The sequence below is a fragment of the Heterocephalus glaber genome, unplaced genomic scaffold (genome assembly GCF_053883595.1).
Source record: "Heterocephalus glaber isolate CG9 unplaced genomic scaffold, H.glaber_assembly_v1.0 deba00000347, whole genome shotgun sequence".
In the NCBI taxonomy this organism is placed as follows: domain Eukaryota; kingdom Metazoa; phylum Chordata; class Mammalia; order Rodentia; family Bathyergidae; genus Heterocephalus; species Heterocephalus glaber.
The window spans coordinates 32,171,015-32,188,771 of record NW_028258143.1 but is presented as its reverse complement, the minus strand read 5'-3'; the positions used below and the strand labels follow the sequence as shown (position 1 = coordinate 32,188,771).

General features: G+C 46.2%; 1 long non-coding RNA gene across 1 annotated transcript in view; it reads left to right on the top strand.

Annotated features, from left to right (window-relative positions):
- LOC101717575 (uncharacterized) overlaps positions 1-17,757 on the top strand; it is a 150,993-nt gene that overhangs the window by 86,346 nt on the left and 46,890 nt on the right. The window lies entirely within an intron of this gene.

Sequence of the window (17,757 nt, the reverse complement as noted above, 5' to 3'; positions counted from 1 at the left end):
AGGATTATAGCACTGGGGCAGGGGGCATGTAAGCAAAGGCTCAAGAAGTAGAGTAAATCACACATGCTAGCATGTGACATTTAGTAAGCCGACTAAGGTGTCTGAGTCACAGTTTTCTCAATAGCAAAATGGGGCTAATCCTTGGCAGGTGGTTGTGGGACTTCAGGGCCAGGTAACTGTACTGTACAGGTAAGCTGGCAAGTACTGGCCCTCATCTGGATTGAGTGGGAGTTCAACCAAAGTATCTCCCACTGTTAGGGTTTATATCTAGATGTCCCCCCAAAACCTCATGCACTCATAGGTAGGGCTTTGCAGAGGTGATTGGATCATGGAGTGTGATAATCATGGGGTGTGTAATCCCATCAGTGGATTAGTCCACTGCTGGGTTTATAGCCGAGTGTGATGTTGGGAGGTGGAGCCTGGTAAGAGGAGGCAATCACTGGGGGCGTGACATGGCAGGGTCTGTCTTCCTGCCTCCCCCCTTGATCTCTCTCTGATTACTGCCTCCATGTCATGAGCTGTTTCCCCTCTGCCATGCTGCTCTTCCTTTGAGCCAAATGACTATGGACTGAAACCTTTACAAACTGTGAGCTAAATAAGCCTTTCCTCTGTTAACTTGCTGTGTCATGTATTGTGTTTCGAGAGAAGAAAGTGACTAAGATACCCACCTGTCTGGACACATAGGGCAGGCTGTGCCTCAGGGGCTTGGCACACACTGTTGCTTCCTTGGCATTGCCTCCCTTGTTGCCCATTCAGTTCAGGCCTTAGCCCCAGCATCTTTCCAAGTGCCTACCACAAAACATACCTCCATCCCATGGAGATGTCTTTGTTTCTCATCCCTCACTAGAACATGAACAGTTTTGTGAGGGCTAGGGTTTTGATTTGTTTTGACCTGAGTCTCCTCCAGGCCTAGAACAATGCGTGACACACCGCAGTGGGTGGAGGAATGGTGTTGAGTGGCCGGATTACTGGGTGAGCTTCACAGCCTTCCTACTTGTTAATCCTATAGCCATAGCCATAGAAAGGAGGGCCAAGTGTCCCTGTAGAGGGTCTAAGAGCCTTCTAAGCCTGTGGGGCTAGGGAGGGAGAGGCTGGGCTTTGGAATCAGGCAGAGCTTCTATGCCCCTTTGTAGGGCTAAGGTGGGAGGCTTGGTCCCTGCCTTCTAGGAGCTCCAGGTCTGGAGGTAACACAGACCTCACTGTAAATTTGCAGTCATCCAGCGTGATGTCAGGGCCAGGCCTAGGCTGCCACCGCCCAGGTAAAGGACACCCTTTGGGCCCTCAGAGGGGTGCTTGGCAGCAGCCCAGGTGGCTCTCTGGCAAGGGCTCCTCCCTGAGCCCCTCAGCCCACAGGGGTGAGTATTTACAGGCCTGGTACAGTGCATGTCAGTGAGATCTGGGCTCCTTCCCTGCCCTGGGATTTGGGCACACTGTCCTCCAGGACCTCAGGAGCTGTTTTTGGCACACCCAGCTGGGAAACAGCTCTGCCTGTCTTTTCCAGAGAGACCTAACACAGCCTAAGATGAACTCAGGCTGTTGCAATTGGGTTTTATGACCCTGAGAGCTGTTTTGACTGCTGTTGCTCCTGCCTCCCAGGAGGGCCTAACTGACCCCATAGAAAGGGAACAGGTCACTTTGATCATGAGAGGGTGGAGTGGGGCAAGTGTTACCCAAGCAGAGGAGCTGAGAGATGTGGTAAGGACAGCCAGGGCCGTGCCCTGTACCCAACACCAGAACACACAGATAGGCTCATGGCTGGGACTGACCCAAGGACATGGTGTTAGGCAGCTTCTTACAACTGTAACAAACCCCCTGAGATAATCAAGTTAAAGGGAGGAAAGAGTCATTTTTGCGCACAGTCCTCGTTCACAGCCTGCTGGTTTGGGCCTGTGTGGCACAGCACATCATGGTAAAGTGAGTGGTGCAGGAGGCTGCTCACTTCATAGTGACTCAGAAGCAATGAGAGAGAGAGAGAGAGAGAGAGAGAGAGAGAGAGAGAGAGAGAGAGAGAGAAAGTGAAAGAGAGAGAGGAAATGGGCAGGGTCCCCAAATTCCCCCAAGTGCACACCCCCATGACCTAACTTCTCCCCAGTAGGGCCCACCTCCTACAGACCCTACCTCTTTTCCATAGGACCATGGGCTTTGCACCAAGCCTCCCTACATGTGACTTTGAGGGTATTCAAGATCCAAGCTGTTGCATCTCTCCATGAGAGCATCATGCTTCCTGGAAGAGAGGACAGACCTGGGTGCAAATCTTACTCTATTGACACCCCATTGCCATGGTGAGGGTCTCAGCTCTGTCTCAGTTTCTTCATCTGTGAAGTGGGCAGAGAGGCAAGCCTACCTTGAGGGGCTCCTGTAGAGTAAATGAGAGGGTGCTCAGTACTCATTAAATGTTCTGAGTCTCCTGATGTCTACTTGTTCTTGCTCTTACTTTAGGGATTTACACTCATACCCTGCAATATGACAGGTCCTGGAGAAGGCTTTCCTGAGATCCTTTTGGATACTGGAGACTCTGAGACCATAGCCACAAAAAGGAGCTGAGGCGTAGGGACAGCCAGCCACCCTCCCCAGGAGAGCCAGTCGAGGGGCAGCAGGTGCCCATGTCCAGTGTGGTGGCTGCTGCTGCAGGAGTCAGCCTGGCGCTGTGTCCTTCCTGACCTCAGTCCTGCCCTAAGCAGTCTTGGGGAGGACACTGTCAGAAGTGTGGTCCTGGGGCTCTTTCTCCCAACCCTAGAGTCATCCTGGGTTATCCCCAGTGGGACTTTTGCATTACAGAAGAGTAAACCAGAAAGTTAGGTAGCTGCTGGTCAGAGTGGGCAAAGTCAGAGGTGGGGTGCTTCTGCAGGGAGCCGCCCTGGCAGTGAACATGCTGCCAGGAAGATTGTATTTGGCTCTCAGCCTTCTCCTGTCCCTGACTTAGTCCCCTATTAGAACCTGGACATCCTCCACCTCGTCTAAAGAAATTAGTGCTGTGGAGAGCCAGCCACAGGCTCTGGGGAGCCATTTCTAATGGGAAAACGTGCCCATTTGCCTAAATGAATCAACTCCATTTCTCTCCCATACATATTTCATGGCTTCCTCTCTGTGTAATTTAATTATCACCATTGTTAGTGTTAATGCCCAGACTGGTGCGGCATGGCTCCCCCCACCCTCCGAGCCGGATGTTTCAGTGGGGCTCTGGGGAGGAGTCGAGAGAATGGAACCATCTCCATAGCAATAGGATGGTATAATTTTCCTAGTAATCTATTGATGTAATCTTGAGGGTTCTGAGTATATCGCCAGCATTAATAAATAAGTCTAAATAACACCCTGGTGAGACTGATATTATTTTATCCATTTTACTGATAGATAAACAGCAACACAGGTTTCTGCCTGCGGGAAGGGCAAGAAAGATAGCAATGTGCATACGAGTGCTGGCTCCTGGAAGAGCCCTGCATCATCCCTGCTGGAGGGGTTGGGGCAGGTGCTGGGGAAGGCCTCTGAGAGCTGGTGGGTTGGTGACATTAGAGAGCACCCTGGATGTACTTTCTGTGACTCTGTGACTGGTCAGAGTCTAGTCTACTTCCTCTGGGTGATGCTGCTCTGGCCTCTTTGTTTTCTAAGTCCTAAAAGCCCTCCCCAGGAGGGTCTTCTCTTTGGTTTCTACCTGTTCAACAACACATTTCCTAGGAAGAAATAACCTTTAATCCAACCCCTGCCTTGACACCTCTGTAAGGGATTATTGAGACTTGGCTCCGTAAATGGAGAGCAGGAGACAGCAAGGAGGTAGGTGATTTCAGTGACAGGTGCTTGGAGGGTGAGCACCATGTCTGATTCTCTGGAAAGGTGCAAGTGTTACCATCTGAGTTTTCCAATGGCCACTACCTTATCAGGAGTATTTTCAGCTCTGCTTTCTCTGGGTGAGGACTGCTGCGCCCTTGGCTGTCTGGGGTCTTACTCAACTCAAGGAATTGGTCCCATTTCCAAGGGCACCGTGTGGTGCCTGATCCTGTCACATGGTGACACTGATTAGGGGCCTTGTGCAGCCTGGTGGCTCCACCTCCAGCTTGACCTCCCTGCCAGTGCATACCCCTCTCACACCTGCTGATAACAGAATAGCTTCTCTGCACTTCTGCCCCTCTCCTGCTCAGGTCTAAGGAGCCTCTCTCTGCAGGGCTCCTCAACCTTCTTACAGGTCCTAAGCCCAGTGCACGCCCCAGCCTCTCCTTTCCTTCAAGGCGAGAGCCCCTTGTGGAGCCTTTGGTCTTTTCTTTTCTTCCATGGACTTCAGTCCATCAGAAGAGTTCTAATACGTGAGATAAAAAGGTCTGCATTTCTGTCTCTTACTTCAAGGTCCTTCCTTTGCTCCTGGTCAACTTTGTGTCCCCTTTGCAAGAGTTTGGATCTTGTATGTCCCCCAAAAGCCCATGATGTGCCATGGCTTGTTCTTAAGTTGGTGCTATTGAAAGGTGGTGGAAACTTTAAGAGGTAGGGGCTGAGGAGAAGTCTTAGGTCACTGAGGGTGTCCTTGAAGGGGACAGTGGGACCATGCTCCTCCTTCCCCCCTGGCCATGAGGTAAACAGGCCTCCTCCACCAGCAGCTTCTGCTAAGATGTACTGAGCTTCCATAGGCCCAAGCAATAATTGGTCTGGGACCAAAACTTCCAAAAACTGCAAGTCAAAATAGACCTTTTCACTTTGCAAGTTGATTTTTTTCAGGCATCTGTCATAGTAACAAAAAGCTGACTAACACCTTTCTCTGGGCCCAGTTAAGTCTGTCTAGGGGGCTTTGTAGCAACATCAGGACAATACAGCTCCCAAGGGGATGGAGCCGAATTGTGTTGGTTTGAGATCATCTCAGACTGCTTCAGGTCTTTCTGGAAAATGGGCAGCTTGGGATGCTGTGCTGGTGGTCCCCTCATATTTAAGGAGTGTCCCCAGCCACAGGACCTCTATCTGCTCCCCTCCCTGACTGGCTGGTTGGACCAGGTGTGAGTGCCTGACTCCAGCTAGTTGTTATAGTTGGGGTCTGGATTGTCCCCTGGAGACTCATGAGATGGTGGTGCTATGGGGTGGAAACTGCCAGAGTTGGGGCCCCATTGGAGGAAGTGGGTCATTGGGGTGTGCTCCTGGAGAGTATGGTGGGACGTTGGCCCCATCCTCTGTCTCTGCCTCCTATCTACCATGAGGTAGGCTACTCTGTGCCACCATGTGCTCTTGATGTTTTGTGGTGCCGGCCAACTACAGACTAAGACCTCTGAAACCATGAGCTGAAATACATCCTTCCTCCTGTAGGTTTATGTTCTCAGGTATTTAGTCACAGCAATGGAAAGCTGACTAATACAGTAATGTACTCAGGTTCTCTCTCCCAGACATTTGTAATTGCACCTTTGTGATCTGGTGAAATAATAATGTATATTGATCTTTGTTCATGGAGTGGGAGGGGTGAGAAAATACTTTTTTGCTCTTCATAATAAGCCCTTTGTTTTCCTTTTTCTTTTTCTGGAGACAAGGTCTTGCTGTGTTGCCTGAACTTGTGATCTTCCTGCCTCAAACTCCCAAGTACCAGGAGTTACAAACTCGTGCCACCACTCCTGGCTCATCACAAGCCCCTTTTGACAACACCTGGCTTTATATTAATGAAGTCAGTTTTGGAGGGTGGGGTTGGCTGCCAGAGGAAGCAACCAAGTGACAAGGATCCAAACTTCAGGCCTCACTTACCGCCCCCTGGGATGGGGAGAAGGGCTGGAGTAATCACCAATGGCCAGCAAGGTAATCAGTCATTCCTGTGCAATGGAGGATCCAGGATCCTAAATAAGGGGCTTAGAGAGCTTCTTGGCTGGTGACATGCGGAGGTGACGAGAGGGAGCACCTGGAGAGGGTGGGGAAGCCAACCCCAATTTGCCCCATGCACTGTTTCCCTCAGGCTGTTTCTGAATTGACTCCTTTTGATTAACTGTCAATGGCAAGTAACTTTTTCTAAGTTCTGTGAGCCATTCTAGTGGATTATTGAACATGGGTGGCATTTATTTGTGTTTGGTTAGAGGTTGCAGGTGACAACTATGGAACTTGCAGGTGGCCTCTGATGTTTAGGGGCAGTCTTGGGAGCCAGCCATGGGGCCTGAATGAACTCTGGACAGTTAGCATCAGGACTGAGTTAAATTGCAGGACACACAGTGTCCACTAAAATTTGAAGAACTGGCTGGTGTGGGAAAAACTCTATACATTTGGTGATAGAATTGTGCATATAGAAAACCAGTTTGTATTTCTTCTAGGTTCAGACAACTGTGAGGCCTACTGGTTTCTGGGGTGCACCTTGAAGGGGAAGCAGAGATCCTGGCCCTTCTTCCCAGCCACCGTGAAGTGAGCTGGCCCCTCTGCTAAGTGTTTGCACTATGAGGAGCTGCATTGCCTCAGGCTTGAAGCAACAGGGCCCAGGGGTGTGGACTGAAAAGTCTGAGCCAAAAGCCTTTCCTCTCTGTAAGCTGATTTATCTCAGGTACATCGTACAGTAATGGAAAACTGGCCAATACAGATGGCTTACCTGAACTGCTCGGCTTCCCTGGAGGGTCAGCTAGCCTGGGAAGCCTTATTCTCTCTCTCTTTTTTTTAAAAAAAATTATTTTATTGGTACATTTTGGGTACAAAACACATTTACACTTCTTATTGGGAACTTGTACCTTTACATGATGCATCATGGTTCTTCTTTTTTCCTCATTCCTAGCCCTCCCTTCACCCTTCTACCCTTCCCTATTTACATAGACTTTGTTTCCATTTCTTCAATTTTTCATAATTTTTCCTTTCCTTTCTTTCCTTTCCTTTCTTTCCTTTCCCCTAAACCTCCCACTACCCCTACCCTTTTGGACCTTTCCTTCCTATTTTGCATTATGAATTATTCATTCTAATCACTGGTATATTTTAGGTATACAATATAATGACATTCATCATTGGAAATTTGCACCTTTACATAATCTTTCTTGGTTCTTATTTTTCCCCCGTCCCCTGCCCTCCCTTCAACCCTCCATCCCTCCCTATTTACAAACACTTTGTTTCCATTTTTCCATTTTCTCATATTAATTCCATTCCCTTCTTACCTTTCCCCTACCCCTCCCACTTACCCTTCCCCTTTGCCCCTTTTCTTCCTATTTCACATTATCTATTATACCTTTTAGTCCTTATTTACACTTTCAGTTTCTCACACTAGGAAACTATTTACTATTTATACATGTGTGTCCTATTTATTTCACTTAAGAGTATCACCTCAACGTGCACCCATTTAACTAGAAATGTCTCTAATTTCTCATTTTTTATGACTAAGTAGTACTCCATTTTATAAAAAAACCCACATTTTCTTTATCCAGTCTTCAGTTGATGGGCATTTGGGCTGTTTCCAAGTTTTAGCTATTACAAATTGTACTGCTATGAACATAGGTGCACATATATCACTGTGGTGTGATTCTTTTAATTCTTTGGGGAAGATCCCCAGCAGTGGAATAGCGGGGTCAAATGGTACTTCCAGTCCTAGTTCTTTGAGGTATCTCCATACTGATTTCCACAGTGGTTGCACCAGTCTACACTCCCACCAGCAGTGGAGCAGGGTTCCTCTTTCCCCACAGCCCCACCAGCATTTGTTATTGGTTGATTTCATGATAACAGCCATTCTTTCTGGAGTGAGGTGAAATCTCAGCATTGTTTTCATTTGTATCTCTTGAATGACCAGTGCTGTCGAACATTTTTTCATATATTTATTTGCTATTTCTACTTCTTTGTGTGAGAAATGTCTGTTCATTTCAGATGCCCTTTTTCGGATTGGATCTTTAAATTTGGGAGGTCTGACTTTTTAAATTCTTTATGGATTTGAGATAGTAGACCTTTGTTTGAGGAATAGCAGGTGAAGATTTTTCCCCACATTGTGGGTAGCCTCTTCACACTGCTGGTGGTTTCTCTTGCTGTGCAGAAGCTTTTTAATAAGAAGAGATTCCACTTGTTGATTGTTTATGCTAGTTCATGGGCAACTGAGGTTTTGTTCATAAAATCTTTTCTTACACTGATGTCTTCAAGAGTTCTAACTAACCTCTGTTCCAGCTGGTTCAGTGTTTCTATTTTAATATTTAGATCTTTAATCCATTTTGATTTTAGTTTAGTGCATGGTGAGAGATATAGGTCTAGTTTTAACTTCTGGCAAGTTGAAACCCAATTTTTCAAGCACCATTTATTAAGGAGGCTATCTTTCTTCCAGTGAGGGTGTTTGGCTTCTTTACCGAAGATGAGGTGGCTGAGTGTGTCTAGTGTTGTTTCTGCATCTTCTAATCTGTTCCACTGGTCCTCAGGTCTGTTTCTTTGCCAGTACCATGCTGTTTTTATCACAGTAGCTTTGTAGTATAGTTTCAAGTTGGGGATTGTGATACCCCCTGCCATGTCTCTGTTACCTAAAATTGCTTTTGCTATTCTGGGTCTCTTCTTGTTCCAAATGAATTTTTGGATTGTTTTCTCAAAGTCTGTGAAGTATGCTGCTGGGATCTCAATTGGAATTGCATTGAATCTATATAGAAGTTTTGGAAGTATGGCCATTTTCGCTATGTTGATCCTTCCTACCCAGGAACAGGGGATGTCTGTCCATTTTCTGATATCATCTTCAATCTCTCTTTTCAGAGTGCCATAGTTTTCAGAGAAGAGGTCTTTGATTTCTATTATTAGGTTGTTTCCTAGGTATTTCAGTTTTTTTGGATGCTATTGTGAAAGGAATTATTTACCCCATTTCTCTCTCAGTGAGTCTGTTATTTGTTTAGAGGAAAGCTATTGAGTTTTGTGTGTGGACCTTGTATACTGCCACTTTGCTGAATTTGGTTATGAAGTCTAGAAGACTTTTGGTGGAGTTCTTGGGGTCTTCCATATAGAGTATCATGTCATCTGCAAATAATGACAATTTGACTTCTTCATTTCCTATCTTTACTCCTTTCATTTCTTTTTTTTGTCTAAATCCCATGGCTAATGTTTCCAAAACTATATTGAACAAGAGTGGTGATAGTGGACATCATTGTCTTGTTCCTGATTTTAGTGTGAAGGATTTCAGTTTTTGGCCACTTAGTATGATACTGGTGGTTGGGTTTTCATTGATGGCTTTTATCAGTTTGAGGTAGAGACCATCTATTTCAATTTTTTGTAGGGTTTTTGTCATAAGTGCATGTTGGATTTTGTCAAATGCTTTTTCTGCATCTATGGGGATAATCACATGGCTTTTGTCCTTGGTTCTATTGATATAGTGTATTACATTGATTGATTTGCATATGTTGAACCATCCCTGCATCCCTGGGTGAAACCCACTTGATCAGGGTGTAGATCTTCTTGATGATCTTCTGCATTCTGTTTGCCAGTGTCTTATTAAGGATTTTTGCATCTATGTTCATTCGTGAGATTGGCCTATAGTTCTCTTTTTCAGTTGGGTCTTTCTCTGTTTTGGGAATCAAGGTGATGCTTGCTTCCAGGAATGAATTCGGGAGTATTGCTTCCTTTTCAATTTCACTGAAGAGTTTAAACAGTATTGGCAGTAGTTCCTCTCTTAATGTCGTGTAGAATTCAGTGGTGAAGCCATCAGGACCCAGACTCTTCTTAGTTGATAAGTTTTTAATTATGTTTTCAATTTCCTTGGTTGATATTGGGTTGTTTAGAATTTTTAGGTCTTCTTCATTCAAGTTTGGTAATTCATATGTATCTAGGAATCTGTCCATTTCTTCTGTGTTTTCCATCTTATTGGCATATAGGTTCTGGAAGTAGGTATTGATGATCCTCTGGATTTCTGCTGGGTGTGTTGTAATTTCATCCTTTTCATTCCTAATTGCATGGATTTGGGCATTTTCTTTCATTTTTCTGATAAGGTTGGCTAAGGGTTTGTCAATTTTGTTTATTCTTTTGAAGAACCAACTCTTGGCTTCATTGATTTTTTGTATCATTCTCTTAGTCTCCATTGCACTGATTTCTGCTCTGATCTTTATAATTTCCTCCCTTGTATGAGCTTTGGGTTTGTCCTGCTCTTCTTTTTCTAGAAGCTTGAGGTTCAGCATCAGGTTGTTTAATTGGGCACACTCTGTTTCCCTAATATGTGCATTCACTGCGATGAATTTCCCTCATAAGACTGCTTTCATTGTGTCCCATAGATTCTGATATGTTGTATTGTCATTGTCATTTAATTGAAGGAACTGTCTGATTGCTTCTTTAATTTTCTCTGTGACCCATTGGTTATTCAGAAGTGTGTTGTTCAATTTCCACATGTTTATGAAATTTTTTGAGTTTCTTTTACTATGGATCTCCAATTTCGTCGCACTATGGTCTGATAATATACAGGGGATAACTTCAATTCCTTTACACTTACTTAAACATGTTCTATGCATGAGTATGTGGTCTATTTTGGAGAATGACCCATGTGCAGCTGAGAAGAATGTGTATTCTGATTTTGTGGGGTGGAAGACTCTGTAAACATCTGTTAAGTTCATTTGTTCAAGAGTTCGATTGAGTTCTAGTATTTCCTTACTTATTTTTAGTCTAGTTGATCTATCTATTTGTGACAGTGGGGTGTTGAGGTCCCCCTCTACAATTGTATTAGTGCATATATGATTTTTCATGTCCATTAGTATTTGTTTTATATAGTTGGGTGCACTAGTGTTTGGTGCATAGATATTTATGATTGTCATCTCTTCCTCTTGGATTCTTCCCTTTACAAGGATGTAGTGTCCTTCTTCATCTCTCTTAATCAGTGTTGGTTTGAAATCTCCTTCATCTGCCAAGAGGATAGCTACTCCTGCTTTTTTTTGAATTCCTGTCACATGGAGTATTGTTTTCCACCCTTTAACTTTCAGTCTATGAGTTTCCTTTTGAATTAGTGTGTTTCTTGTGTACAGCATATTGTTGGACTTTGCTTCTTTACCCATTCTGCCAGTCTATTTCTTTTGATTGGTGAATTGAGACCATTAACATTGATGCTTATAACTGAAACGTATTGACTTGTTATTGCCATGACTTTTTCTTTTTGTTGGGTTCTCACCCTTTATATTTAATTTCTTGTCCCACCCAATGGGTTCTTTCTGCTTTGCTTCCTGGGATTGTGATCCTCATTGTCTGTTCCTAGGATATTGTGCAAAATTTTTTGGAGTGCTGGTTTGGTGTTCATGAAGTTCCTAAGGTGCTCTTTGTCATGAAAGTATCTTATTTCTTCATCCATTTTGAAAGATAGTTTTGCAGGGTACATCAATCTGGGTTGGGGACTGTTTTCTTTTAGGGCTCGGAATATGTCACTCCAAGCTCTTCTTGCCTTGATGGTTTGTATTGAGAAGTCTAGGAAGCCTTATTCTTGTCTTGCAGTTTGCTTCACAGCCAGGCAGGAAAGGGTTTACTCAGCAGGTGTTGTACCCCAGTGACTAAGACAGAAAAATGACTAAGACTGACTCCCAGAGTGACAGTACTGGCAGGTGGGCCCTTATGGAGGTGATTAGCTAGAGACAAGGTCATGAGGTTAGGGGTCCCATATGGCTGTAGTGTCCCTGTAAGAAGAGACACCAGAGAGCTTACTTCTGCTGTTTCTTTTGTCATGTGAGCACTCAGCCCGATGGCGTCCATCTATGAGACAGCAAGGGAGCTCTGACCAGAACCTGACTTCAGTTCCCAGCACTGTGAGAATTAAAATTAAGCATCTGTTCTTGAAGCTGTCCACAGGGTCCCCATGGAGGCTGAGGCTCAGGGTGCACAGGATTCTACCTTCACTTAGTCACACCTTTTAGGGGTCAGGGACAGCCTGGGGTGGAGTCAGGACCACATGAGGTTCAGGTTGGACTTCAGGGTATGAAGCTGTGTGCTTCTGGTGGAGGATAGGATGAGGGGTGGAGGAAGCGATGCTCATGTGGTTGAGCTGTGTGTGGCAATGCCCAGGTCCAGAGCCCCATGGTGTGGGGAGCAGGGTGGAGCAGTCTCTGAGGGGGTCTCCAGCCTGCTGTACCCACCTCTCCTCACACTGGCCCTGCTGTGGGGGGGTGGCACTGGGGAAGCCAGTGTGCAAGCCAGGCATGGGGAACAGGTAGGAAAGGGCTGGTTAAGGAATGTAATTAATGGACATCCTTCCTCTTTCCACAAAGGATTTGCCCTGGGAGATAGAAATCAACCTGGCAGAGAACAGAGAAAAATTGAGGACTTATTACAACTACAACTGAGGAGACCACATTCAAGCCACCTCAAAAGCATGTTCTCGGGTTTTATAGGATGGTGACTGTTTCCACAATTAATTACATCTCTGATGTGTCAGGACTTGTGATGGAGCAGCAAAAGTCAAATTGTCTTGTAAGAATGGGTGTTTTCAGACAGCTTGGGTCTGAAGTTCAGCGTGAATGCTCTCAAAACCTGGTCTAACAAGGCTGCCAGCTTCATTCCAAGTGCCCTACACCAGTGCTGCTCCCTTTGATCTTCTTCCCTGATAGGTTCCTGGTAGCTTACCAGAAGAATTTACAGAACATAGTAATTACAAAGAGAGGACAGAATTCCTGGGCCAGGGAAATGTAAATGACCCTGCTGTCTGTCCCCTTACCTGGGGCTCCTCAGCCTGCATCGCTGTCTCTGCCAGCTCAGCTTCTATCTCGGCTCTGCACTTGCAGACCCCGTCACGGGTAGATGCCCTCAAGCTTGTGGCTGGTGTTTCAGCTGACAGGGCTCCCTGTGCTGCGGACCAGGCCAGCCTTGCTCCCACCTGCCCTTGCTGGCCTGGCTGCCCTTGGTGTCTTCCCTGCAGGTCTGTGAAGGGAGGGTCTGGCCAGCCTCCCTGGCCTCCTGAGGGGGTCACTTGTGTTTGGGCACAACGTGACTGGATGACACAATCCTCTTGCTTTCCACATTCTCTGTGTTTGGTTTGCTCTGCCCTGGGCTTCTTTTTTATTTATGTCAACATTGGCTGGTTCTAGATGTGTAACTTCTCTTTCTTTCCTTTTTCTTTCTTCTTTCTTTCCTTCCTTCCTTCCTTCCTTTCTTTCTTTCCTTCTTTCCTTCTTTCTTTCTTTCATTTTCTTTTCTTCCTTTCTCCCTTCCCTCCCCTCCCTTTCTCCTTCTCTCCCTCTCTCCCATCTTTCTTTTTTTATTTTATTGTACTAGGAATTCAACCCAGGGCCTTCACACTGAGCAACATCCTCATCCTTCCCCCACCTTTAAAATTTTGACAGGGTCTCACTAAGTTGCCCAGGCTGGACTTGAACTTGAGATCCTCCTGCCTCAGTCTCCCACTTGGGATTACAGGCTTGTGTAACCATGTTGGGTTTAGCTATGTAGCAGCTATTGATTCTTTTGGAACAAGGTTTAACTTCTTAAGAAAAAGAAGAAGAAGGAGGAGGAGGAGGAGAAGAAGAAAAAAAGAAGGAGAAGAAGGAGAAGAAGAAGAGGAGGAGGAGAAGGAGGAGGAAGAAGAAAGGAAGGTAGAATGGTAAGCCCAAGAAAAGTAAAGCACACACATTACATAGTTGAGGATTTAGAATCTGTGTCATTTTGTATTTTTTTATTAAAAATTTTTTTTTGGTACTGGGGATAGAACTCAGGTCCTTGTGCTTTTGAGGCAGGCAGTGGAACCACTGAGATAAATCCCCTGTGTCATTTTTTAAAGCTGAGTTTGAAGGTGGCCTTGAGCTCCTGGTAGCTGTACCTGAGTCTGAGGCTGTAAAGTGTGCTTGGAGGAGCCTGGGGATGCAGAGGACTCATCGTCAGCAGGGATGTGCTCTCCAGCCACCACTCTTACTGGCATGAAATCCTGAAAGTGTGCCCTTGGCCTTACATGTATCTGGCAGGCACTGTGGGCATTGTCCCAATAGCCACAAGAGGGAACCAAGAAGGACAGGGCCTGGGCCCCCTGGAAGGGCAGAGCCACCCTGGGCTCAGACAGGACCTCAAGCCCCAGCAGACTCCAGACTCCTTGTCTGACTTGCTCTGCTCCAGCCATGCCTGCTGATGGAGAGGTGCTGTGCATGTGCTGTGATCACAAGGCAAATGATGCTGGCTCAGCTGCTCAGTGTGGACCAGAGGTATCCTCAGGGGTGTGTACATAACTTGACCAAAAGTAAAACCCAAGCTACCACACTGGATCCCATGCTTAGGGCTCTGTTTTGCCTGTCCCCTCTCCAGCCCCAATACATGCAATACATGCAATACATGCATCAGGGAACCTCATTTCTGGTCCCAAGAGTCTCCTGCTCTGGGCTTATCAGCAAGGTAGGGAGCTGTGGAGCAGGCGCAGGGGCCCAGGCTTATTCTTCCCATTCCCAGCAGTTTCCTGGGCCAGCCCCACTTCCTCCCAGGATGAATAGGGATGAACTTGGCAGCACCTGGTATGGTCTGCAGCCCTGTACCAGGGCTTGGCTGACCTTGCCCCGCCAGCCCTTGGCACCCTTGCCCTCGGCTCATGGGGCCCTGCTGCCTGTCCCTTGATCTCTCTGGGCACCATGCTCCTCACTCCTGTGGGAACTCCTTACCCTCTCTGCCTGGGCCATTCCCCACATGGGCAGGCCCTGCCTCTCCAGTACTCTGCTCCCTGACCGCTTGGTTGATAGCAGGTGGTGTCCCTAAGGCCCCGAACTTGAGCTGCACTTCCTGCTCTGGGCTGCTCCCAACCTTTCTCTCCACTTTCAATGCTACCCAGGACAGGAACCCTGTCTATCTCACTCCCTCAGAGTCCCCACCCTCATGCACATTAGACATCCATGGGATGTGTCTTATTGTGTGATTTGAGTAATCCACCACTGTAAATGAGGGCTTTGAACCCACCAGGCAGGGTGACTGAGCAGCAGTGGTTTGAAAGCTACATTCTTGCCCTGTGCCTTTTGCATTTCCTGGCCCTATGGCCCTCCTGGTACCCAGCTAGCTGTGGGCATGGGCCCCTGCCTGGCCTCTCTGGCATCATAGCCCACCCAGCCTTTGCTCTGTGATTACCCTTCGGCTCCTGGAGAGGGAAATCTCCCGTGGTTTCCCTCCTTGGGATGATCATGTATCAGAAAAGAGCCAGGTTGCCCACTTTTCTCCATTGCAAAAGCCGTGCTTTGAGACTTGTGGCTGCTACAGGGTACTCCAGCTGCTCACACTGACTTCTAGAGGGGATCTGCTTCCTGCAGCTTTACCATCAAGTTGTTAAACAGTCATCATTAACTGAGTTGTGTGACCTGACAATTCAGTGTCACTGTGAGCAAAGGTCCTCATCAGGATCTGGCAGTGGTGAGATAGCTTAGAGACAGATGAAGTCCACTGGCCAGGGTTTCCTCTGGCCTGGCCCTGCTTTTCCACTTAGGTGACCACCAAGCCAGCTGCCTGCTCTGCATGTGAGATCTACAAAAACAACCATGTGGCAAGTTGAGGACTTGCTCAGCTGGTGTGGGGTGCAAGTACCAGACCTTCCATTGCTCAAGAAAGATTAGACTCAGGTGAAGTGAGACTCGGGAATTGGCCCCAGGAATAGGAAAGTCTAGGTGCAGCTATCCCAGCACTGAGCAACCAGACACCCCTTTGTTAAACAATTTAACCATACGAGTTATATTAATTGCTATAAATATGAACACAAAACAGAATAAAATATCTTTAGAGATAATGCAAGATAAAATATATCATATAAAATGATGACTTGAAATAATTAACTCCAATAGCTTGTGATATGTAAAGCGGTATTTCACTTCACTTGGGAAAGGTGCACTCATCTGTCAGCAGATGTGTACCGTGGGGTCTGCTAGGCCCAGTTTGTGTCCCTGTTGTGCAACTCTCTGGCCTTGGTCTCTTGCTCAATTCCTGGCTGGGTGGTTCTTGTGGTAACTCTTGAACTATTCATGGATGCAAGGCTACCACTGCAGGGGGAGGACCACTGTGCTAACTTGTCCCTACATAAGGTCTCAGCCTCTGTGGAGCTGAGGGTGGGGCTTAGACTTTTGGGTCAGCAGCTTGGTGCCTAGGTCTGACTCAGTGGACCTGCAGGGGTCTTGCTCCAGGTGGCTACTAGAAGATGCTGGACATGCTGGCAAGGCAATGGCTCTGACCTTGGCCAGGGAGAAGATCTAAAAGAAGGGCATGCTGTATGCCAGGAAGTGTTCTGGGTACTAGGTATATGGCTGTGCACCAAACAAAGCATCCCTGCTCTCATGTTTTAGGAGTGGTGGTAGGCTGGGGAAATAGTAAGCAAGTAAGTAAGTCACATCCAATGTGAGAGAGTGGTGAGGTCCTGAAGCAGGACCACACATGGCATATTTGAGGCCAGAACACACTGGATCAGAAAGTCTTGTTGGTGTTAGGGGAGTCAGGGAGCCCCCAAAGCACTGTTGAACTGATGTGGTCAGAGATGACTGTGGCTGGGACCAGTGCGCAGCTGTGGAGTCAGCCAGATTTTGGATATGTTTTGAAGTGGAGCCAGTAGAAATTAAAGTTAGATATGAGGTGTGGAAGGAAAAGATGACTTCAGGTATTTGGCTGGAGCAACTAGAAGGGTGGAATTTCCACTAGCCAAGATATGGGAGGAACAGTCTCTGAAGGGAAAGATCAGCAATTTCAATAGCAGATGTTGAGTTTGAGATCCAAGTGGACAGGTAGGTGGACAGCTAGGTATAGAAGACTGGAGTTCAGTGTGGGGTGGGATTTAGTTGGTTATTGTGTGCAGTTCTGCTTACATGCTTCTGTGTCTTGTTGCTTCCACCTGGGCTTATGTTTGTGCAAAGTGTCTGCATCGTTGTCTGTGGTAAGCAGTTTGTTTATTGTGTTCCATGGCATTCCACTGTATGAATATACTCTAATTTATTTATCCATTCTACTTTTAATGGTTGTGTTAGTCAGCTTTTTGTTACTATAATAAATATTTGAGATAATCAATTTTGAAAAGGGAAAAGTTAAGTTTGGCATAACATTTCAGAGGTTCCAGTCCATGACTGATTGGCCCCATTGCTTTGGGCACATGGGAACACAATACATCATGGCCAGGGAATCCTGTTCACCTCATGGCCAGGAAGTGAACAAGAGAGAAGAGACCAGGGTCCCACTGTCCCCTCCAGGGGAGCACCCTCAATGACCTAAGACTTCCTGTTGGGCTTTACTTCTTAAACATTCCACCACCTCCCACTAGTGCTGTGGGATGGGGTCTTTGGGAGACATTTCTGATCCAAACCATAGCGATGATCATGTACATTATTCAATATTAGGCTAATGTGGGTGGGCATATTCATTGTGGTTATTCTTGAGTACGCAATCTCAGTCTCAGGTGCCCACATTTCCCTGGGGTCAATACACAAAGGTGGAATTTCTAGGTCGTAAGAAAGCATATGTTAAATTTTACTAGATGAGACCAAACTTTTCCAAAGTCATTGTCCCACTTTGGGTCTGGGAGTTCCTGTGGGTCCATAATGCTTGCAGACATTTGATACTGTCAGAGTTTTGATGTTTGGCAATCTTCTGAGTGTGTAGAGGAATTCAATTCTACTTTTAATTTGCATTTTCCTGTTTTGTGAACGATGCATATCTTGCTTTTCTGACAGAAATCATTAAAAGATACTAGCAATAATAACAACAGGAAGCTGTTTCTAAGATTTCAAAGATCAGTAACAACTAGAAGAAAGGAGATGAGGGAGAAAGTAGAGTGAGCTTCTTTTTCTTCTTACATTGGAGGAGTCTGTGATATTGCTAGGAGCCTGTGTAATTATTGGACTTCAAACCACATAAATATAGGACAAATCAGGAAGTCCTTGACAGCCACATGTGAAACTTCTTCTTTGACTCCTTAGTTGTGCTTTCAAG